The sequence below is a fragment of the Vidua chalybeata genome, chromosome 2, assembly GCF_026979565.1.
Source record: "Vidua chalybeata isolate OUT-0048 chromosome 2, bVidCha1 merged haplotype, whole genome shotgun sequence".
Lineage (NCBI taxonomy): Eukaryota > Metazoa > Chordata > Aves > Passeriformes > Viduidae > Vidua > Vidua chalybeata.
In genome coordinates, this window is record NC_071531.1 from 86,451,545 (window position 1) to 86,476,962 (window position 25,418).

Genomic DNA, 25,418 nt, shown 5'->3' on the forward strand with positions numbered 1-25,418 from the left:
GTGGCTCATCCAACTTCTATATCAGTCTATTCAGAAAAGAAAATGTAAACACATCTCAGAAGTCATTTCAGCAAAGTGTCTTGATTGCTGCATTATTCTCTGCAATCACACTAAACTGGTCTTTAGTGGTCTGAGGGCTGGAGATATGTAAATAAATTTTGGACAAGAGTGCTTCCATAGAAACCACTTCTGCTCTTTAACCACTGTGTCATCTTTCTGCTGAGTCTTCTTTTCCAGCAGTTCATTAGTGGTAAACTGAAGAGAGTCAGGGCCCAAGCTCTGCTGCAGAGGGTGAGTTCATCTGTATTACATATGGGGAGCAATCCTGGCACTGCGCTAGCTCATAAGTTGATTGTGGGCATTTGGCTGAGACCCTGTCACTTGTCACAGGCTAAAACTACATAGAGACTTAGAAATAAGTTTTGTGGTAACATCAGCAGCTTTTGAGTCTATAAAACAGTAATGCAATAGTTTCACATTTGTAAAAATATTCCAAGTATTCTAAAAGACAAAATGCTAACAGTGATTACTGCTAGGTTTTGGACATGGTTTGGGCATATATTTATATTTAAAAATTTCCTAAGGCCATCTGCTGAGAAAAAGGAATCCCAAATGCAAAAAAAAAAAAAAAAAGTAATTGTGGTGAGATTACACATTCTATCAAAAGGAGACAGGAATCAAAATGTTTTCAATTATTAACTCATCTGTATTTGGGATAACAGGCAAAAAAGGAGTAGGACAAATATTTTGTTATTGATGCAAAATATAAAGCAACACAGCAGATTTCTCTCATTAAATAATATTGAGATTTCTGAATGCACATCATCTCAGAGGAAGCACATAAGTATAAGTAGAATATTAAAATAATAAATAAATATTATAACCTGGTAGCTTTAGCAAATGAAATAGAAAATAACAACTATAATAAGCTAAAGATCCTCCACCTCCTACAGAATGAGACTACTCTGTGAGTTGCCTCCTTTACAGTGAGTGCATGTTTTCACCTTCTGAACCCTGAAAAAACATATGTTCCTTAAAGATACTGCAAAGCCTATCTGCGGATAAAAATACCTCATTCTAAAAAAATGATTCTAACAATTATTAACAATTCAGATAGATAGCAAGATTAGCCACATATATTGTCTATGAAGAGTTTCTTTATTTCTCCAAGGAAGTGAAAACCAGATAAGATATTGAGTTGGCTGATTCCTTTGTGGCAGAAAGTGTTTTATGGCATACAGGCTGCCACCTCTGCAGTAATGTAAAGAAAAGTGCCTCTTGTACCACAGCTGTGATGACGGTGTATTACAGAGACACAATGAAGAAAAGATGATATAGAGACTTTTCTACATTTCCAAATAAAAGCCCAATTATAATACAAAGAAATGAAATTTTGGAAGCTGAACAGTACTGCCAGTGCTCATGCCTGATCCAACAACAAGAGGACTCAATCCTGTTCAGTATCTATTTTGATGTTTTGGATGAGGGCATTGAATGCCCCCTCAGTCCGTTTGCAAACAACTTCAAGGTGGGTGGGAGTGTTGATCTGCTGGAGTGCAGGAAAGGTCTGCAGAAGGATCTGGACAGGCTGGATCAAGGGGCTGAGGACAACAGTGTGAGGATCAACAAGGACAAGTGCTGGTCCCTGCACCTGGAACACAACAACCCCAGGCAGTGCTACAGGCTTGGGGAATAGTGGCTTGGGAGCTGTTCAGCACAAAGGTACATGGGGGTGCTGGTTAACAGCCAGCTGAACATGAGCCAGCATGTGCCCAGCTGGTCAAGAAGGGCAATGGGATCTTGGCCTGGATAAAGAATAATGTGACCAGCAGTGTCACACTGTGACACGAAATAACTCACAGAAGCAGGCTAGATGTAAAAGGAAAGAAAAAAAACCCAAAAAAGCAAACTTTATTTTCTGACTCTACTATACAATACAATACCAAAAATGGCAGTGGATTGGAGGGTGAAACTGCCACCTCCCCAACCAAAATGGTCAAACCAACAGTCTATCAATTCTCTCCACCCACAAAGAAGAATGTAAAAAAATCACTATTTGCATGAACACGCGTGAGAAAACTCAGTTGAAATATGTAAATATCAGCAGGACTAGGGAAGTGATTGCCCTGCTGTATTTGGCCCTGGTGAGGCCACATCTCAAGTAGTGGGTCTAGTTCTGGGCCCCTCACTTCAACAAGGACATTGAGGTGCTAAAGTACTTCAAGAGAACGGGCAACAAAACTGGAGAAGGGTCTAGAGAACATATCTTATGAGAAGCGTCGGAGGGAACTGTTTTTTTAGTCTGGAGCAGACTGAGGAGACTCAAGTTAGATCTTGCTCTCTACACTAGCTGAAAGGAGGTTGCAATGAGGTGGGGGTTGGTCTCTTCTACCACATCTCAAGTAGAAGGACAAGAAGAGATAACATCAAGTTGTACCAGAGGAGGCTCAGATTAGATGTTAGAATTTTTTTTTCTTTTTTTTTTACTGAAAGAATGGTTAAGCATTGAAGTAAATTCCCCAGGGAGGTGGTGAAGTCACTGGAAGTGTTCGAGGCATCTCGATAAGGAACTTGGGCATATGGTTTAGGGATGATTTTTGATGGTGCTGCATCAATGGTTGAGCTGAATGATCTTGAAGGTCTGTTCCAACCCTGTGATTTTCTTCCCTAGCCTCTCTCTAAACTGCTTATCCTCCTGAACCTTGGTTTTGCACTTTTTTCAAAATATTAAGGTCCATAAGCAGCGTGTTAAAATGTATCAGTTCCTCTTTGCTGACCTACATATAGCCAAATACTGTCTACATATAGCCAAAACAACACAAGAAAAACTTTCTTAGAGGATATCCTTTCCATATTGAGTGGTTGCTGGAAGATGTTAGGTATCTTGGCAAACCACTGTCTGTATCTTCTTCAGTCTTAATGAATATAGTGGGAATGGATAGATATTCCAATTAAATCTAAATGTATGAGATGCCATTAATTAGCGAGAGAATGGTCTGGAAACTAACCTCAGCCCTCAAAAAATAAAAATCCAAAAAATAAATCCAAAACCAAAAGCTCAGCAATTGCTTGCCCAAAACTCATTAATAAAAAATCATATGGAATAAAATCAAGGGAAATGTTGACCTTGAAATTGCTGTCTTTGGCTCCTATGACAGGCAGATGCTGTTTTCTAATTTTCTCAATACTACAGTCTTTTTTTCTCCTTTTTCTCCTTCTATCTAATGCACAAAGAGTGACATTTTAAGGCCAAAAGTTCAAATGGCACATACAGATGCAAGTCATGCATCATAAGAGTTGTGCTTATAAAACGGCAAAGGTTGATGAATCTCACAAAATGCATCCTCCTCATCTAGCTCTAAAAGTACTTCATTTGTTTATTGGTCTTCTTTTCATAGACACTGCAGATGCACTATTATATTTGTCTAGAATATGATTGCTCAATCTCACCATTATCAAAATCAATATAAAACCTTTCAATTTTTCTCCTCAGTATAGAAGTTCCCATGAAAATCAAGACTTTTTTTCATTAAAAGATTGTGTTATCAGGTCATTATCTTGATTTTTTTAAAAATTTCCTTGACTTTCCTTGTTTGTCTCCATCTTGTACTTGGTGTGTATGCACTGCTTAACTGCCACTGTCCGGTGTAAGTGTAAAGGGACCTACTGTCCCTCGACACAGCACAGAGGTCTGTGCCTCAAGTGCACAGCTTCCAGCTTCTCCTGCCTCCAGATGTCAATGACTTCTGGGTCCCTTAGCCTCATAGCAGCCCATTTTAGTGCCTAGCAGTCATGCCCCTACCTAAAATCACAATCCAGATCTCAGAAAATCCCATCAACACACTCTAACTATTAATCTTAACTGCTCAAGCGGCATGAGAGACATTTTCAGCAAGGCCGTTTTTCTGTACTTGGGAGGGTGATATTTCCAGGCTGTCTATGAGGTCTGGTGCTGATGGGTTTCATGAAGGTACAGGAGGGCCTCAGATAGCTTCCTCAAACACTGTTCCCTAGAGCAGAGTGTGGAATAGGCTAAATTGCTGAGCATTTTTGGGTTCCTTCTTTTATATTGTAAAACTGATGTTGGCTTTCTCTCTTTATTTTCTTCCAAAATACCTTTGGCTGTTGAGAGAAAAGGAAACACCCCTGTCTGCTTCTGTTACCACAACAAATGAAACTATTCAAGCAAGGGTTGCTTTCCTGAAGGCAGAGATGACACTTGCCAAAAAGTTGTTAATTCTTTCATCATTGTGAAATGCCACCATGCCCACAGTGAAACTCTTGGCCCTTTCCTCAGTTTAAACAAAAAAATATTAGCTGAGGAAACAATGGCCAGTAGCAATTCTGCAATCCCTAGTTTCCAGAATCTTGAATAAACAATGACTGTTATAAGAAGAAATTACTTGTTTCACTGTCATAACAAAACAGTCCAAACCTGAAATAGAGGAGAAGGCTGATTAATTCCTCTGAGGGAAAGCACTGGAGTGGTGGCCATTCTCATTGTGCAACAGGCTTCGGAAAAAGACTGCAATGAAAGGATGCAACATATATTTTAGAGTTATTGCATATAAGATCTTCACATTATCATGTGATAGTGTTTGCATGATATGTTCTTATAAATTCTGAGTGACACCATAGTAACAGCCATAGTGCAGTTCCATAAGCTCAATCATTGTTCAACCACAATTTTCTTCTGCAGACCTTGATGACCTTCCTCCCTGAGGATAAAAAGATGAATCTTCTTATAACTGCTCAAAGTAGTACAGGCTCTCCACCATTTTGTAGAGCAGATCATTGCAGGATCATCTGGAACAAGTCAAGAAGGCAAGTTTTTCTTCACTCCATATTGACATAAATAGAAATACTCCCATCCTGGTATGCCTATAATGCATTTTACTTTTAAACATAAAACTCATGCATAGAAGGCTCCTGAGCTGGAAGTGTGGCTTTTGAGAAAAAAAAATAGAATGTGCCATTTGGACTGGCCCTCTGTGAATAGTGAGTGCCTATGTAAGCCTAATCATCTGGAGAGGAGCCCTAGTTGGTAGGAGGACCCTTGCTCCTCGAGGTGCCCCTAGAAGGCTCTGCAAGAAGAAACATCTGTATGACTGTCATGGGAAAAGATGAAGGATGCATCCAAAATAGAAAATATTGCAGGATTCTTCAGTACAGGAAGCTGGTGCTGATTTTTCTGGGATTTCTTTTCAGCAGACTATCAAAGGAGATACTGTCATGTGTCATCTTCTTCTACTTCTTTTGCTTGTATGTATATTCTTTCCCCCCACGAATTATTCTAAAGGCCACTGAATACTTGTCTCAGAAAAAAGGTGATAGTACTGCATGATTTCACTGTGAGTCCATCAATCTAAAAATAGATAGACAGTCCATTGCACAGTAAAATTTGATCTGACATTATTCATTAACCACATCCTGTCACTATGGATTAAGATGCTTATGATTTTAATCTACAGAGTGGGTTTTTTCCTGTATTTATTTCACCCATCTGTCTCTGCTACTGAATTTAGATGAAATGGGACATAGTGAAACCAGTATTTATGTTACCGTGTTTGTTATGGTGATGTTTGTCTTAAAGGTAAGTAATTTTTTTGAGAGTAAGTATAAAATCTTATTCTCTGTTCATGCAAGAAAAGGAGAAATGCAAAGAAAATTGTTTTTCACAGGAAGTTGTATGATGTCGTTATATGTTCTGTTATGCACAATAAAATAAAATTTTAAGATGTTAAAATTACCAACAAATATATATTATGAGAGAAAATTGTCTTTTTTGAAGTGTCTACACAACTGAAATATTTTGCTCAAATTTGAATTTTGTTGTTTGGCAAAAAATGGTTTTTGCAAAGAAAAGAACCTCACTCCTTTCCAGAATGCTTAGGATATGATTCACTTCTTGCTTTAATCAAGATCATTAACATGTAAACACTTTTAAATGTTTTCATTTTGAGAATTACATGTGTCTCTACTGAGACAAAGGTCCTTTTAAAGGAGAGATTCCCAACCACATTTATGACAGTACAGAGGATGCATTACTTCCACCTTTATATTTTGTCAGTCAGACTGAATTGCTCAGAGTGCTTTGATGTTAAACAAATAATTTGTCCCTATTAGTTGGAAAATATCCTCTGAAGTAATTCTGACTGATGCTGGAGACGTTACAACCAGTTCTTTTGGGACTTGCTCTATTTTAAGTAAGTTCAGGAAAATAATTTTCTTTCCTTCCTTACTGTATGGATTATGACCTGACTGTATTTCTACTATATGAATTTTAAATGACACAATAAAGATGAACATGACTCTGAATTACAGGACAAAGCACAGAAGCACTTGGCAGAGAGTCTTTGAAATATGTATAATATCCTGTATAATTTCCTGCTTTTTTATGCTCAAAAACTGCAGTAGGCATAGTCTCCATATGCTGCTCTGTTCCATATGCAGGGCATGATATATAATTCCAACTTCAATTTAGTAGTGTTCTGCTAATAAAGGATAATGAAATACCATAATATAGCAATATAATTTATGAATAGCCATCAAATAAAGGTTTGCAAAAAGAAGTGAAACAAACAAGTGAGCCGACAACAGCAATAACCAAAAATCCTCTTTCTAAACTCTGGTCTCCATAGTCTGCCCTGAAATTAAATCAAAATCATGGAAAGAACTAATATTGGAACATTGTGAACCAGCTGTTTTTACAGCTGACTAATTAGTCTGTGTACCCAGCAAATCAAAAATATTTGTTACTGCTTAGGCGAAATAATCCTACAGAAATTTGCATGTCAGTAGAATAAACTTTGTCTGAAATAGTGGGCTTACCTCCTGCTTGAAGTAGCAGCTCTCTGTGAAATGTTCTAGAGGGAAGAGAGGGCCTAGCCCACACCTGAGTTGCACCATTTCCCTCACCGTCACTCTATAAGCTCTCCACTGTTGCTTTGTAGTGATAGAAGTGATGCTCCAAAGCCCCAGATGCCCGCTTATTTCAATCTTTTTCCAACCTTTTAGTGAAGTGAACTGAGGCTGGAAAATAGGAGGAAAGGAATGCATGCTAAGTGGAAGTTACTACATGAAACTACCTTTCTGTGCCCCTGGTAACGCACTTAATATTTTCCATACTAAGCAAATCTTTATTATCTGACAGAGGACTCAAGCTAATCCCTGCCTGGAAACCCAAAAGTGACAGGAAAGAATTTGATGTTGTGGCTTTATCTGTGGCAGTGATGGCGCTCATGGCTAACTAGAGCTTACACAGTGCACATCCTCCTTCTTGTACACGTATTTTTTTTCATTAATACACCAGAAAGTTACCCAATTGCCCATACTGGGAAAATTTTGTGTGATTTGGGATGGATCAAGGAGAGAGAAAGTGAGTCCAAAATTGAAGCTGTGCTACCGCTGAGTTTTGAATTTCTCAGGAAATTGTATTTCATTGTAATGAAGCAGTTGTGTGTGGCTGTGTTCCAGCCACAGGACTCTCACCCCAGTGCCCTGGCAGGTGAAAAGCCTGTACACGTCTGAACTCAGATTAAATGTGCTGAACGTGCCTCTGGACCCACGTGGCTTTCTGGGGAACTGAAGGTTAGGAAGGGAAAATGAGTGGTTTCTGGATCTAGATTCCTTGTGAGCTTGGGGTCTGATGACAATGCTGTCTGATACTTGTGGAGTGGAACACAAATCTTGTCCCACAGGAGTCAATAACTCTTTAAGTTCTGGGCTGGTTGGTAATCCCTGTATTGCTTTTTGTTCTACATTTTGCAGACACAGTCCAAATGGGATTCCAGTATATGGCTTCAAAATATAAGTGAAATGCAAATGAATAAGAATTGTAGTACTCTTTTTTTGGGGCAATTTGAGAAGGAAGGTGTTGATTCTGAAGTAGATCTTCAATCTTGACCGTTCCAATGTTAAGACTGGTAAGAGATAGGTAACTGATTGCTGCTCCCAAGCAGGGGAGATAACAGTGGGGAATCAATTCTTTAAAGACAGTTGAAATGTAGTCAAATAACAGTAAGAAAAGATGGGGTTGTCAAGAGAGCTATGGGAATGGGTAAACTACTCCAAATATTTGCGTGACAGATCTTATAATTAATGTACTTGACTGCACTGAAGATGAAGCTAAGAGGTTATTTCCGACTACCACTGTCACATGAAACCTTTATGTCTACATAGGTATGTGTCATCAGTGACCCTAACCAGTAAGGACCAGACCGCTGAGTTGCCTTCATTGTGCACCTGAGTCATGTCATTTTCTCTTCTGGCCTTCCTGTGGTGGGATCCAAGATACAGTGAGAAGAGTCCACCAGTAATTGTTGCTCTGTTGTGGAAGTTTCTGTGGCATTCAATCAGAGTATTAATAATAGAAAAGGTTAACTACAGAAAGAGTCATGTTTAAATCTAGTTCTCTCAGTGAGAAAAAAAAGCTTCGGGAAAGATTATCAATTGTAACCTATTAAGACAGAAGAAGAGTGACCAGAAATCAAATCTTTTCCCAATATTTTCTTTAGATTACCTGTTATGTAGTTCTAGTTCTGTTAAATTGCATGCTGTCTGAGTAATATCTACTCTGCCTTTGCTCATAAAAGTAGCATAAAAAAACCTCCCTCCTTGAATCTCATTTTTAGCTCTACTGAGAATTCTCTGCACAGGAATGATAGTACTTCTCAATTGGAAGTTATCTATGCTAATTTAGCAAATAATTTTTGTGAAGCTGTATATTACATTAAGAGAACTAAATAGCTGAAATATGGTGGGAAGAGCTGCATACATTTAAACAGTGAACAGTGGTCAGAAGTAAAGAGAAAAGAAATCCTAAAGTATGACAGCATTAAAACAGTGTAATAGAACAAATACCGTTATGTGATGGAGTAAAGTGGCATAATTTGTAGTCAAGATAGCATAGCCATCATCTACACAAATTTCAGCCAAACATTAAAGCAGTAGAAAACATTTCAAGAGTTGCTACAGCAGTGGTTAAAAGGATCATTTATAATACAATAGGATACAACCTGGTATCTAAAGAATAAAATTTTAGCAGTTGTAAAAATCTGTGCATCCTACTTGCAAGACCCATGCCAATGTGTCTATACAGGTAGACTTAGCTCCTTTAAGCACTTCAGAGACAAAGACCATTTTGCTTCTGTTATTACAACTTTATGTGCTTTTTTATCAAAATGCCACTGCATGATAAAATGCTGTTTTGTTAAATTTATTTTGATGATTTCAAAATATTTGTTTGATTCAGTGAATACTGGATCTAAGTGAAAGTCCTAAAAAATAATAAATGGGTTTCCTCAGACTTTCCAGTGGTAAGATGGAATCTTTACCCAGGTGAGTTGATTTGATTGTCTCCTAGTTGAGGACCTCTGAAAAGCAGTTTCTTTAGGTCTGTAAGTTTTACTCAGCAATAAGTACTTAAGAACTCTTTAGATAAATCTGCAGAATTTATATTCCTTATTATATCTATATTCTCTGTTTCCCCTCTGACACAGATGATAAGGGATTATTAAATACTGGGTCGAAAAGAAGATTTGAACACAATTTTACCATGGAAAATCAGAAGTTATAATTATTGTGTACCAGAGCTAGTGCTCATAAAGATTTTCTTTGCTTCATGACACAGTTTTGTCTCTGCAATGGTCACAGTGGGTTATCTAGGACATAGCTATGAATGAGGCGTAGGATGGACCTTTAATATTCAATCTCCTAAACTGACAGCTTTAAAAATAAGATTCAAATCTTGGATCAGGGCTAGGAGTGCCATGGACAGAGAAAACCAAGTGAAGATGCATTAATACACCTGAACAGTCTGTATATCTGCAGAGCACTTGTTTCTTTTGCTGTTCAGTATATTCAGTGAATTATACAAGGGGAGCAAGACAAGAAATTTGATGAGATCTTTCACTCCAAGTGTCATTTTCTCCCATCCTGGCTTCACAACGCAGCAACTAGAGAAGACTTCACACAGCATACACCTGGGATCAGGGCATGCTCTAAGAGTCAGCAAGAGAAAAATGCAACAGAGGTGATATTTTTCCACTTCCTGGCTCCTGTCTGAGCTGCTGACTCAGGTCAAGGTAATAAATTGACATCTTATGCAGCAACACAATGCCTTCAAAAAGGTGGCCAGCATCTATTCACTCTGTGTGGTATGGTCTCCTAGCTTTCTCTGAATTTCTGTCAGCTCAAATGGCCTGTAATGTGGGAAATAAAAATGCAGGCTGGCAAAGACCCCTTGAAAGCCTGTCCACGTCTGACAATGTCCACCCGTTGAATGGACTTTAAATAGGCCATCTGGAAATACTTTTCTCTCAACTTTTCTTTAAAATGACCTACTTAAGAGGTTTCATTGTACCTTGGCACCGTCTATTGTAGTGTGTCCCTATAGTGAGAACATCTGCCCTAATATTTAACCCAGGTTCCTTTTGTCACAGGTTAGGATGTTTTCTAGTCTTGATGTCCCTCACAGACACAGTGAAAAAGGTGTTGCTTTAATATCCTTTATAAAAATTAGGAGAAACCCTTGTGTCCTCTTTAAGAGAAACAAACTCAAATATTTCAGTCTTTTCCCACTTGTCATACTGTCTTAAACTACTACCATTCTTTTCTAATTTCTACTAAACTTACCACAATTCATCTAGGTACCGCATGAACTGTTTTTTTTCCAAAACATAGATACTGTATAAATATGGCCAAAAGGGGGTATCCATTGTACAGAGGAGTCCTGCTTCGGTGTAAGTTTGACATTGTGGGGTTTTTTTTGGGTATCAGGGAAAGAATGGTTGTGAATATAAGAGATGATATTTTGTCATTTTTCTTACATGTAAAAAGTTAAAAAATATGATGGGAAATTTTTGGGAAATTCATTATTTTTCTTTGAATGTCTAGAAACAAATGGATTTTAGCAATGGATTTACAGGAATCTCAGCTCTGAAGCTTGCCCTTGTTAAATTATATTCAATGTCACAACTGTTTACATAAGCAAGGATGATTAGTACATCTGTAATTACTTCTACTGGCAGTCCATGAAAGAGCTGAATGCTTCAACTGTAGCCCTTTAATCTAAAGTAAAGAATAAGTCAATGTTATGCAATCTAAACTATAAATATTGAACAGAAAATTTCCAATTAAGGTTATGTACTAATAGGTCTCTAGGAATAATAATAATAATAATAGTAAAAAATATAGCATTCTAATTTAAAGCAAAGTTTAAAAGTTGGGTTTGCAGAATCTTCATTAGAACATCACCTTTTTTTTTTTCAGCATGTGTTTATACTGTAAATACTAAACAAATATTGACTGAGTGGAATAGCAGTAAAATTCTTACAGCAGTAAAAATGGTTCCTGGGACTAGCACATGGAGCTTGTAAATAAAAGGAATACACCATCAAGGGAATAATTTCTCCTCATGGCAACTTTTTCTTTATTTTGGGAATCATGCCCTTCATGTACTGAAAAAATCTGTTTCATAATTGCTTCTAAAATATAAACTTCTCGAGGTATCTTGCCAGTTACTTCTTTCACAGTTATTTTTTATGAAAAACAGCATCCAACTTGATTTCCAGGATTAGCCACAATTTGATATACTTTCATATGACCTGAAGTCAGTCTGTTGTGCCTTAATAATGTTATTTTAAAGGATGCTTCAGGGTTTTTTTTTTTTTTGATATTCAGAAGGCCTGATCACTTCAGGTGTTTTCTTTCTGAAAAAATTAAGTGTATATATAGTTATTTTTAATGTGGATGAGGTTTTATATATGTTTAAGCAAAACCATTAATATTGTAATGATTCACTTTCTTGTAATATCTATTTGATAGAGAAATTTAAATGAATAATATCTTTGCTGTGTGTGTGTAGAACAGCTGAACTTTTCTTATTTATATCATTGACTATGTAAATGTTCCTCAAACCTACAACATTGCTTCTAAGGATTTCCTATGATGAAAAGTTCTAACCTCAATCCTTTTTTTGTTTAATTGCATATATATATTATGAAAAATGTCCTAGTTTTTGATGTTGTTTTGATACTGTACCTCTATTTTGTGAGCCCCCTCCATTTTAAGATTATAAACAAATAGTTCTCCAAAACAGACAATATGGGCCAAGTTCTTCCTTTAGGGGATTATTTTAGACAGCTGCACAGCAAATAAGCAGTGTGAGGCTTATTTACACACAATCATTGAAGCATTCATTCCACTGATTTATAGGACAGCAAAAGGTCTTTGAGACACAGACCCAGCAATTTTGAGCTGAAGTTAAAGAGAGGATTTTTTATCCTGCCCACCCCACAGCCCCAAAGGTATTTTAAAAAAATCAATTGAAGGATTTGTTGCCAGAACAGATAGATACAGTACAGCCCTACATCCTGGATAATATTGATCTCAGATGCTGAATCTCCATTTTTCATATCATAATCATAATATGTGTTTTCTAAGGTCATAATAATATAGTATTGTTACATTGTTTCTGTAAAAAGTAAAAAGTAGAACATGTAAACTTGTTTTTAACTAAAATATGAAGGTAATGCTGTGACTAATATCACCAAAGAGTTTTGATAGTGAAGTGGGCTAATTGTTAATTTGCTTATTCATGGAGACCAAAGCACAGCATAATTTTTATAACCATTGAACATATCCTGATCCTACTGACATGGTTTATTGATACTCAGCATTTCTTAATTTCATCTGCCTTAATTAAAAACAAATACACTCTGCATGTGTGATATAATTATGCAAGCTCTTATATGTAGGTATTTCCAGGGATATTTTATGTCTTATAACACGATGAAACCTCCAGGCTCTAGAGGTGCCTATTTGACTTTACCGTCTGTAGGGGAAGGAAATTATGAGTTTAGACTCAGAAATATGTTATAAATTGGTTAACATTATCCTCTCCCATCCCCCCCAGGCATATAAGTGTAAGTAAGTAAAAATTAAGGTATTTAAAATCAGCGTCCACTTTTGAAATTTGGGAAGCTTTACAGCAAAGGGCAGGAGAAAATAAATAAACCTTTGATTTTCAGTTTGCACCACAACCTGAAATAAATCAAGCAGCAATCTAATAAGTTATCAAATTAAATGGTAACTTCGTGGAATTCATTTTGCTGAGCATCCACACAGGTTTAAAATATATCTGTAACAAAAATATAATAGAAAGAAGATTTCATATTATATGGTGATATTAGTATTGCTACTGTCAGTGATATTATTGGAATATCATTATTTCTAAGTTCCAAATAAATATTTTTTAAATTGGAAAAAGTTCATAAGAACGCCAAGTAGATCACATTTATCTGAAATCTGGAAAACATCCCTTTATTGACACTCGTGAATTTTAGCCTATTTAGTTTATGCAAAGCAAAGATTCAGAAGTAGAGTGTTCTCGTAATTTATGATCTCTTCTACCAAGTCAGGCTGATGAGTAGGTCAAGAACACACAAGAAAATGGAGAAGAGTCTGCCAGTGCCACCTGGTTGCATCTGTAAGGACAGACCTGACTTGTCTTGTTTGGGTTTAGAGTCCTCCTTGTGCTGCTACTGTGTTGGAGATGGGTAGGATAGGAAGCAGGGACCAAGAAAGAAAAATAGGGGTTTTTTTACAGCATATCAATTTAATTCATTTCAAAATTAAATATAATAATTGTTATGTTGAAGGTCACAGAAATGCCTCTAACTTCCATACAGTCTTCAGGCACTGGAGCTTTGATATGTCTTGAATTATAAATATTTGGGCAAAGAACATGTCAGCTGGAATGAGAGTACCTGCTTTTTCAATTAAATCTAAAGTCTCTCTCTATTCCTGGCTTCTCCACATACACACTCCACCCCCAGTATGCATGTACAAAGTCTTAACATTATACAAAATTAATCTTTATCATGGACTTTTGAAATTAGGTGATCTGAATAACAGACATCCTTTAGAATTTTAAATCAATAGTGTGACTCTTTACTTCTGAAAATGTATTTTGTCATTATTGTTATTGAAAACAAATTCTAAGGATTAAAAATCATTCACATCATTCTTGAATAATGTGTATGAAATTTTATCACTACAGTTTATAGAGTTTTAAAAATGATTCACACACAGATGATAAAATTGTCTTTATATCTTTGCTCCCCTATTCAGAAAATATCTCAGCTTGCAAGCCTGTTGGAAGTCACAATCAATTTGTGTTGGTGCACTAGCAATGTTATTATAAATGTAACTAAAATGAAAATCACAGAAATATCTCCTAAATTGACTTTGGGATGTCTTTAGAAGGAATAGTCTCTCAATATCCAAATCATTCAATTCAGTTGCATTGCTGGATTCAGGTACCATTATGGTAAATGGCACATTTTCTCTTGATTTATTAGCCAAAGGCAGAAAAAAAAGCTTAAATTATCTTCTAAAGACTAAAGACACATGCTTATATTAGAAGGAAAAAGCCTCAAACAACACTATTATATTTTATGAGCGCAGATTCCTTTAATATCCTTCATACCACATACTTTTCAGGTACCCACATCACCACTCTCAACTAAGCTATCAAATAGAAAATATTTTAGGAAATTTAAAGACTGTTTGGGTAAAATGTGATAAAGGATCAGGGTGCCCCTAAGCAGACTGATTTTTAAGACTCTCAGATCTGACAGATCAGCGCTGCTATTTATGCATTAATCTAGATCAGGTTAAAATGCATAAATGACATTTATGAATAAACAGCTGTGGTGATTTTAAGGTTTTTCACAATAATGTCCTTGAGATTTTAAATCCAAACACTAGAGCTTCTCATAATTTAATTCAAACAATTGAAATATTCTATACCATTAAAGCTCAGTTTTCCCACCTTGTAAATACAGTGGATTTACTATTTAGCTGTCTTTCTCTAGTCTAAGGAAAAGTCTTTACTTTCCTTTGAAAAATCATTGAAATGTACTTTGACATAATTCTGAGAGAAGTTAAATTACTTTTAGTAAGTAACTAGTACTTTTTTCTCTCTACCTCACTGGTACTACTTTTCATCGTCTTTTGAATTAAATCAGTCAAATTTAATGAGAAAGGTAGTAGAAGATATAGAAACATAAATTAAATGTTATCCAGATGTGTTTACACACATATGTACCAGTCTTGGTATGGACATTGATGTATGGTCAGCTACTGCAGTTATTTCTCCAAATAATTCTAATACACTGGTTGCTCACAGAGGGTGTGAAGACTTAGTTCCTATCAAAGTCCAAATCAGAGAATGAAGCCTTCTTTATTCTTTCCTCCCTTTCAATCTTTCTCCCTGAGAGCCAACTTTAAGTGACAGTGTTGCATAATTGCCAGGTATTATTCCCACAAAATATATTTAAGAGTATAAATACTCCCTTGAAAAATTAAATTTAAGGAATTCTTGAAGGGCTGTCAAATAAACAAGTGCAAACAGCATTGAATCAGCTACAGTGTGAAAACAACATGTATAAATTAGTGAAGTGCTCAGCAGGTACTAGGCCTCTGCTATCTAGTACTTCATCTTGATACCACTGGAGCAAGTTAATGATGTCTAAATCTACAATAAATTTATGCTTTAGTCTCAATCAAGCATATGATGGCATTGTTCAAATACATTTGTTAGAAGAAATGCTGACTCTATTAATAATTTTTTTATTTCAGTTTGTCTCAAAGAGCCTTCTCCTTCAAGTAGAACCTTGCATAAGCATGAGGAAAGAGACCAAAAGATTATTCTGCCCTGCTCTGATTCCTGCTCAGCCCTTCCCTGGGTACAAGCTCTGTGAGGCCTTTTGGAGAGTCTGGGGGTATATGGAGGGCAGGGCCTTCTCCAAAAACACGGAGTCTTCCTCCAACCATCTCCTGCATCCCTCACAGGCTCTGCACACCAGGAGGCACAGTACTGGCTGTGAACTCATCCCAAGATAATTTATTGTTACCAGGACTGAGGCCTTTGTGAGGAAGTTTCGATTTGGAGTATATAGCAAATTCCATCCACTAAATAATGTGATAGACATATATGGTGTAACAATCATTGGAATAAGTTCACCAATCCCTTTATTTGTTTCCCATGTAGAAGAAAATGTTGAATGATAAAACAAAACATGAAAAAAATAACAGATTTAGATTAGATATATGAAATAAACTGCTGACTTACCTCTACTTTGAACTGTAAAGAGGGAATCATCTGAGGGCAAAGGTTTCCAGCTGAACACATAGACATCCACAGTCAAAGAAATAAATTTTTTTTCAAATCAATTTTAAAGAAAAGAAAGATCAACTATTGATCAAATTTAGACATTAACAAATTTAGAGGAGGAGTAGAAAGCAAAGGAGGTTTATAATTGTAGAAAGATCTGGATTTTGTTTCTCTGCACATAAGTTAATGTAGTTAAACATGAAGCCATCTTTGTCTGCTCTGAAAAGTACTTTGACCTGTGAAGGACTTTCAAAGGGATTTGTCTGATATATCAGATGTCCAGCTGAGGTAACCCTCTGATCTGATTCTTCGTCCATGGCCAACTAAACAGCAAAATATCAAGAAAAGACATTCCATTTTACCACTATATTTAGTAAAGTGAAGCCACTCCTGGTCAATTGTAATCCAGACAAGTGGAAGAAAGCTGTAATGCACATCTCAGCAGATATTTTCATACCTCAAACTACAGAAATCCAAAAATGTTTAAATGTGCATTGATACTCTCATTTGAATGAATGCAAACTCAGTAAAATTTCAGCACAATGTATTTTTGACAATCAAACTTCATCCTGGAATTTTTCTTTGCATGGAGTGTTTAATTTCTACATAGCTGTAACTATGCTAACTCTGGTGTTCATGACGGGACCTACGGGAATGGCTCAAAACTGTATCAGGCAAGCTTTAATATTATGGAACATTTCTTCACCAAGGGGATGGTCAAACACTGGAACATTCTTCCTAGAAAGTTACCCAAGCCTGTCAGTGTTTACTGACAATACCTTTAGCAGCAACATGAATTAACTCTTGGTAGCCCTGACATGGTCAGACAAATGGGCAAGATGATCACTGTAAATTCTTTCCAAATTGAACTGTTCTACTCTGTTATAATCAACTAGTCCCTATATTCCCTTAGGAAACAATTTTTTCCTGTTTTCTTAATTATTACATTAATCAATAACAATACACAGACATCACACTGTGCAAAAGAAAACAGCACACATGTTGTTGCTATATTTGTCCCTCCATTAAAAATAAACTTTTTTTTTTTGCTTTATAATAAGAAGTCTAAGTAAGAAAACATTGTGTTATTTATTAATAAACTAAATTATCAATGCTACTAAAATGTTTAAACATTTAATGCAAATATAATTTTAGAAACCATTTTGCTATGGTACTCATATAATTTTTATGCTTTTAAAAGCATATAAAAAGCTGAAAAAACTTTTATATCACACTGTCCTGAAGCATCTTATGACATTGTAGAATCATAAAGTCATTCAAATTGGAAAAGACCTCAGGTGGTCCCTGGTCCAACCTCCTGCTCCCAGCAGGGTCAGCTTTTGGGTCAGAACAGGTTGGTCTAGTTGGGGCTTAAAAGCCCTCAAGTTCAGAGACTGCACAATGTGGGCAGCCTTTGCCACTGTCCGACTGTCCTCATGGGAAAAATCTTATCCATCCAGCCTGAACGGAATTCTGAAATGACACTGTTTGTCACCTGTCCTGGTACCATGTACTGCTCTAGACTGCCTCGCTCCTTCTCCTTGACACTTCAAGTTTTTTGGTTCAGGGTGTTAAGTGTTGCATCGCAATAAAACATTCTTGTATTTTGCACATAAAAAAAATAGCCAGTTTGCTTAAATACTAGAGAGCCCCTCCATCAGCAACCATTTTAGCACCATATTCACTGATTTTCAGTAGGGATTTTGGTGGCACCTGTGCGCCATATCTATGAGCAATCATGTCAATTTAATACAAAACAACTTCACAGCTAAGCACTGGAAGAGCTATCTGCATAGTTTAACACAGGAAAAGTTATGGCATGACCTGATATCAGGAGGACAAAATATGGATGTCTTCTTTGATCCAGCAGAGCACAACAAAAGCCCAGGGCTTAATGTTGAAACCATGCTAATTCATGCCAGAAATAAGGTGTACACTTTAGCATTGGAGATAAATAATGTTTCCAATAACCTGCCTTAGGTCACGGCATCTTCTTCTGGAAATATTAAACAAGACTGAATTTTTTCTCCCTTAAAATATATACACTTCAAACAGGAATTAAATCAGGAGCATCCTGTAGCTTGTGTTAAGCAGGGGGTCAGACTAGATGATCACAATGGTCCCTTCTGGCCTTAACATCTATGAATCTAAATGGAACACAGCACCAGGAGAACTCAAATCCCCTCACAGATTTAATAAAAGCCAGGAGCACATGACTGACCCAGAGGCAATTTTGAGAGTTTCTAGCATGACCGACTGCTGATAATGTAGGGCTCTGCCAAGTGGCCAGACACGGGCACTGACAGGACATATTTCACAGCCTGACATCTGGGATTCCACATAGTTCTGTGCATCACATGCAGGTCTAGCTAATTACTAGAGAAGACAAGGAAAGCATTAAGTCATTAGGAAGCTGATTTTTTAAAATAAACAAATAGAAGAAAATTCAGCTTGCTTGAATTTTATCTCTCCCCAAATTAAATAAAAAGATTAATCAATTGAGAATTGCAGCTTTTTCCTTTTTTTTTTTTTTACTTATTGTAATGATTAAATATCAGACACTGACTAAGCCTCATGAAGTCATTTTCTCACTCCCTTGGGTGGGATGGGGAGAGAACTGGAAGAGTAAAAGTGAACACAATTATAGCAGCATAATTCTAAATAAATATCTGGTAACTATGAATAATACTTAACAAATTTATTTCTATTCTAATGCTGATATTTATTTGGATTTTTTAACTGAAAAACTTGTTAATAACTTATTAAAAACATAAAGGAAGAAGATGTAGCTATAGCTGATAGAGTGTCTGAGCCTAGATTTTTCATTTCCATATCTCTGTACACAATGCATGAGTCAATTTTATTGCTTAATAGTTACTTTTTTCTTTTTTTTTTTTTTTTTTCTTTTTTTTTTTTTTTTTTTTTTTTTGACCAACTCTATTCATTTCTTGCATGCTGGAAACTTTTCACCAATTTCCACATTTTATCTCTCATTTACAATGTGATAACTCCCAGAAACAGAGTATGAGACTGATTTCATCTAAATTTAAAAGTACCCAGCATAAATGTCTGGTTTTTGGTTTAGTCATCCTAGGCTCCCTCAGAAATCAGTAAAGAGAAATTAGCACTTTTGTAGCGTGATTTGTCTTATCTGCTGTAGATGTATATTTGAGGACAAGAATAATTTTTAGATTAGTACTCTTCAGTCTGGAAAACTGGCAACAGGGAAAAAGGATGTGAAATGCTTAAGAGCTACAAAATCATGAATGGCCTGCAAAAAGGTGAAATGAAATAATCTGTTTAGTGTTGCTAAAAAAAAATTAAAAATAGAAGACATTAAGCAAAGATGACTGTAGCCTCCTTAAATTAATGGCACTGAAAATGAACAAAAGGAAGTGGAATTAAAAATGTATCTGTAGACTTCCATGCCAAAGGGCTGTGTGGCTGTTTAAAGAGCGTATGGGTGTTAAGATTGTACAAGTAGATTTAAAATAAATAATTTGCAAATTGCTAAAATCTCAAAATTACATGCACAGGATGAAAACTCTTTGAATTGAAATAGCCAGAGACCAGAAAGGCAAACAGGAAAAAGGCCATGTATATGCTTACTTTTCCCTGAGGTAGGTGGACAATTGGCCAGCCTAAATATGGTTGGTTCTGTCATAATCATACCCTGACTATAATGGGTGGAATGGAGAGAGTTTGAGGAGAAAGTTAAAATTTACACTGCAGATGACTGTATTTGATCAGATGAAATCCACAGAGTGATTTTGGAAACAAGATCAGCTCAGGTTTAAAATAGGTCATATGTAGGAGAAAAAGGAAAGTCAGCCAATAAGTTGCTGGATTTAGCATTTTTGTGGGCAAACCAGTTTCCCACAACAGTTCTGCTTGTACCTGGTTCCTGCAGTCCATTAATATAATCATAAGGCTATCAGCTTTTCAAATACTTTGCTGGTTCTTGAAATTTGAAATTGGATGGGTTTATCCCCCACATGTTAAAAAGGTCTGCTGAGGGTTACCCACAGTTGGCAGCTAAACTGCAGCAGGGTGAGGAGACAATCAGAATGGCAAAAGTGAGAAAATTTATTTACATAGCCCACCAAAGGGACCTGATTCTCTGTTATTTGCAAAAGGAGATTCAGAAGAATAGTCACCTCTGTTTTAACTAAAGCTATATGAATTTAGCTTCATTCCTGTCCTTTTCAGTAAAGGTTAAAATTATTCTGTGTTAATATATTTTGGAGGGTAGGGAGTGTATGTCTGTACACATCCATGCAGTCATTGAACAGAAAAACCAAGGTTTATTTCTACTATCTTCCTGTCAACTCTCCTCCACACTAGCATTAGATTTAAACAAAATATAGTATGCTTCTCTGTGAACTTAAAAGAGCATCTCAGCAGATTAGGTCAATTAATATAAACCTTGACTATATTTTTCAGATACCTAATAAATACTGCACACATAAAAACCTCCATGTTGTCTCCACTTTCCTGTGACTCTTGGATGTCTACCTGAGTCCTGTCAGATCTTGTAACTCAGCTTGATGCATATATATCACCATGTTCTCTTTGGCTTTAACTGGCTACCCTAATGGAAGTCCTGGCAAGAAGCAATACAGTCTTTGAGAGCAGAATAAGAAAACAGTGTTCAAAGGGCTCTGCAGAATGTGGGGTCCTCCCCATGGTCCATTCTCACAATGTTTTCTTGATTTCCTGATGGACCAGGAAAGAAATCTGAGCAATGTCAGCAGCCATGTGTTGCTACATGCTTTGCTTCCTTCTTACCTTTCTCTCCCCTCTCGGAAACAGGTGTCAGATATATAATGAAGTCAAATATAGTCTGCAGGATCCAGAATGATGTGTCCTATATTTAGGATATACTGCCATATCAGCCAAGACAGAAGACACTTTATACATATAATGCATGAGATTTTTGAGCAGCTGAATTATAGTTTCCTTAAATCAAAAATTAAAAGGAAGCTAAAATGTGTAGCAACATTACTCAGATCAGATCTTCTGTATTGGTCAAGTTGAATTTTTCATACTGGAGATTTTATGCATTTAACCACAGAAAAGCTTAAAGCAAGTGACAAAAACAATTCTCCAGACTTTCCATATGCTTTCAAACCAAATACCACCTTTATAACATATTTTCAAGGATAGATGACTATACTTCCTGTAACACAATCCAGTGTGTTTCAAAAATGTTCAGCATCACAGAATATAAAGAAGTAAATAGATCTTCAGCTAAAAGCAGAGGAAGGAGGTATTTAAAATATTTGCTTTATATATGCAGAGCAAATTCTTCTTCAATATTTTAGATTGAAATGGATATAGATCAACAGGAAGTTTTTTTGATAAAATGCTTACATTTATCAAGCAGTTTTACAGAATACATGAGATGATTGGAAAATTATGGCATGTTGTAGACGACATGGAAAGATATTCTGCTGTAACAAATAGAACAACACTGTGAATAAATACGGTGGAAAATATAGTTTAGTGGGTTTTAGTAAGAACCAATCCAGTTTAGGGCTTTTCTGTATCTTATTCTGTTCATGCATTCTGAGTGTTTGATGATAAAGAAACTAACATAAGGATTTATGGGGAAATTACAATGCTGATTTTTCTGATGGCATTAACTGTCTCAGTTCTGTGTATTGATGGTAAACAGAAGACTGACCAAAGAGCAAGCAAAGCAAAACAAAACAATTTGGTGGTTTCATCAATGAAAGGAAGACAAAAATATTGGTATTAATGTCCCCAAAGGAACATAACTTCAGAAAGAGAAATATTAAAAGAAATAATTATGTTTTCCTATCAAAATTGGAGTCTTGCAATGAAAATGAAATTGTGGTAGAAATCTGGCAAAGATGACCGAATGCTTCTACTTGCTTTTATAACCTTGAAAATATTTGGAAAATTAGCATGATTAGCATTGTCCCAAAAAAATTATTTTTCAAAACTGTCATCTTTATGAAATAAAGATTTCATAAAGATTTTAAGTTCTTGTTAAGAAAAAAGTATTAATTCAAAAGCTTTGATTGAAAGAGTTTCTGAAAACTTTTTCAGAAGCTCATTATACTGTAATTTCTAATGTAAGAAACAAAAGTCATTAATCAAGCATGACGGAAGAATGAAGACCACCATACTCAGGATAAGCTTTAAGAATAATATCAAGATGACCTTTATGTCAAGCAGTAACATGAACACCATTCAGAAGTAGAAGATGAATGAGAGTTAAGAAAACTTAAAAGACAATAGGGAAAGAAGCCCAGTCCATCAAGATGACACTAAAAACCTGAAGACCATCATAAAAATAATGAAATAAATTGCAGAAAACAGGGTCCTGCCCATGAACAGGATGGTGTAAAAATAGACAAGAAAAAGAGAAAACAATCTTCTTCACCAAAGATATTATAAAATATTTCAACTCTTCAAGGGGACCTGAATAATCCTTTTAGGGTTTATGATTATTTTCTCACTGTTCAGAGTTCAACTCTGCCTGTAGTCCTTCCCCAGCATGTTGATTTTGCTTAAGAAATGCTAATCAGCAAATTAGTTTTAAAAAAACTAACTATGATATGAGACACTGTGAAGAGACACAAGGGATTCCTTCATGGCCCCCTACCAGTCAGATTTAAGAAGCAGTGCAAAGTGTAATGAAGTGATGTTCTGAGTCAGCTTTTCCATATTTCCCTTAGGTGCTTTGATCCAGTGGCAAAAAGTCTGCCTGCTAACATCTAGGAGCATGGCAAATGTATCTTACCAGCAGAACTACATCGTAACAAGAGTCCATGCTCTGTATTGAGAATCTTCTTTCTGATACAAAATGCATCTATTTTTTTATCTCACCATTTTCTAATAAATATATTCAAAATATTGTCCAAAGCTAATGTTTTACTATTTTGTATTTGATTTTAATTTCAAGCAGTATATTCAGGATTCTGTATTTGTTCAACATCAATATTTGAATAGGTAGACAGAGATATATGCTAAAGCCATGGCCAATCAAGCCTGGCTGATGTTATACATCTATTTAAATCTGACCTTCAACTGCTCTCTCTGATCAACCTGTGTCTTCCTCAACTAATGGATTTTAGCACCATCTGTGAAGTGTGGAATGAGCATCAGGATCTTTTCTATTCACTCTCTTTAAATGACAGAAAGAAAATACCTGACTAAAAATGCCTGAATGGATTAGCACAAACACAACCTATTCATTTGCACAAGGGAAACTGTATAACAGAGCTAAGTTTAAATGTGTCAGACCCCCCAACTTAATTGAAACTAATAAATATGCATATGAATGGCAGCAGACATCCAGTTTATTATTTGAGGTTTTTTGTTCCTGTAAATTCTGCTCAGTGAAAGCTGGTTAAATCTTTATATTTGACTAGAAAGAGTCCCTTTTTCCAGACCTTATTTTTATTGAATTTCTTTATATTTGCCACAAGTGTTTTGGGTGCTCCTTTGAAGCCCTCAAACAGATACAGAAAAATGCATTGGGTATGAGGAGGAAGAAAATTCATTATAAGGTTGCTACATCTCCTTTGAAAGTAAGAGTAGGGATTTCCACAAAAAAAAAAAAAAAATCACATGATGTCATGTCTTCTTTTAACTTAATAGAAACATACAAATGCAATATGATAGAATATCATACTAAGTAGAGGTACTTATATATTGCACTAGCTTTCATCTAAGCAACTAGAAACATTGTGGGGGAATCTCTGCTCTCTGCATAGACTTTAAAGCATTTCTTTTCCCCATGAATCTCTCTTCCTGCCTGCTGCCCCTCTATTATCACTACAGGTTAGTTTTAAAACTTTCTAGGAAATTTTTTACTTGTAACTTCAAGCATTCAAAAAATCTTCCACAGTTCAGTAGCAAAATTCTTGTTTGCAGCATATGAATAATTGGTGGCTTGCAATGTTAGGACACTGAAAATGAGAACTTGGCCACAATTCCTGGGCAACAAGTGAACACAAAGGCAAATGGACATGGGCAGCTAATGGTTAACTAGTACTGGTAGTTGAAAGAAGTCTGTTTTAAATGTGATGTGATGTGTTTGGGATCCTCTGTGAAATTCATAGTCTTTAATTCTGACTACTGAGAAAATCTTAGGGGGGTTTTATGTCTTTTTTGGCATGCAGTACCTTTAATTCACTTTCTTGACCTTTATAGGTCAGAGTGCATGCCAAACCTTTCAGTCAAATGTATATGTCTAACAGGATTTGCAGTCATGCAAAACTCTTATGAAAATTTATGATAGGAACCAAATACCTTAAAATCAAGACACGTAGAATTCAAGTCTAGTAACACACTCATAGCAGCTAATGAAAAATCTGATATATAAATCACAGAGTTTAAGGACAAAAGGGCCTATTATACCATCTATTTTGATCTCCTACTTTACACCGACTATAACTATTCACCCAGTAATTTTCTGATCTCTGGATGAGCTACTCTTCTAAATAGACAAACAGCTTTAGTTGAAACTTTAGTGGCAGATCCTCTGTCTGAACTCCTTGCAGATTTCTAGGAATTAATCACACTGATTGTCTCATAGATGTTGATTTCTGGCCTGAACTTACCTAGTGCTCTCTTGTCAGCCTTTGGATGCCAGTATGCCTTTGCTTTGCGAGATAGCTCTGCACAGTAGTACTGTCATCATTTCATGACTACTAAATCTCTTCTTTGATAAATTAAATTAAATTAAATGGGGGGAGATGTCTCATCCTACAAGGATTTATAAAAAATTGGGATTTTTTTCTACATTTGTTCTGACCTCCTTTAATAGGAGCCATTGAAGCATTGATTTAATCAGTTTATATGGCACAGAAATTGGCCTAGTAATTCTGTACATAATATTCCCTTTCTATGCCAGCAATTACCTCAGCCACAACTGGGGAAAGTGCAGACCAGGCCCATGTGACCGATATTCTAGGTTACTAGGCATATGGACTTATATTTGGCTTAAAATGAGAAAAGCACATCCTTTTCTCTCAGCCAGTTTCATTCATCTGCAAATTTCATTACAGTTTTATGTTTGCTTCCAGTAAAGTACTTGATTAGCACTGGGCCAAAGAGAGATTCTTCTTGATTGTCATCCAAACTTTATCAGCTGAAGATGCCCATGTCCTCCACCAGCTGTTACATGCAAATTAAAGCCTGGAATGCTTATAGTCTCCATAAATTTCTGCATTCGGATTTAACAGTCAGGCCTCAAGGACAG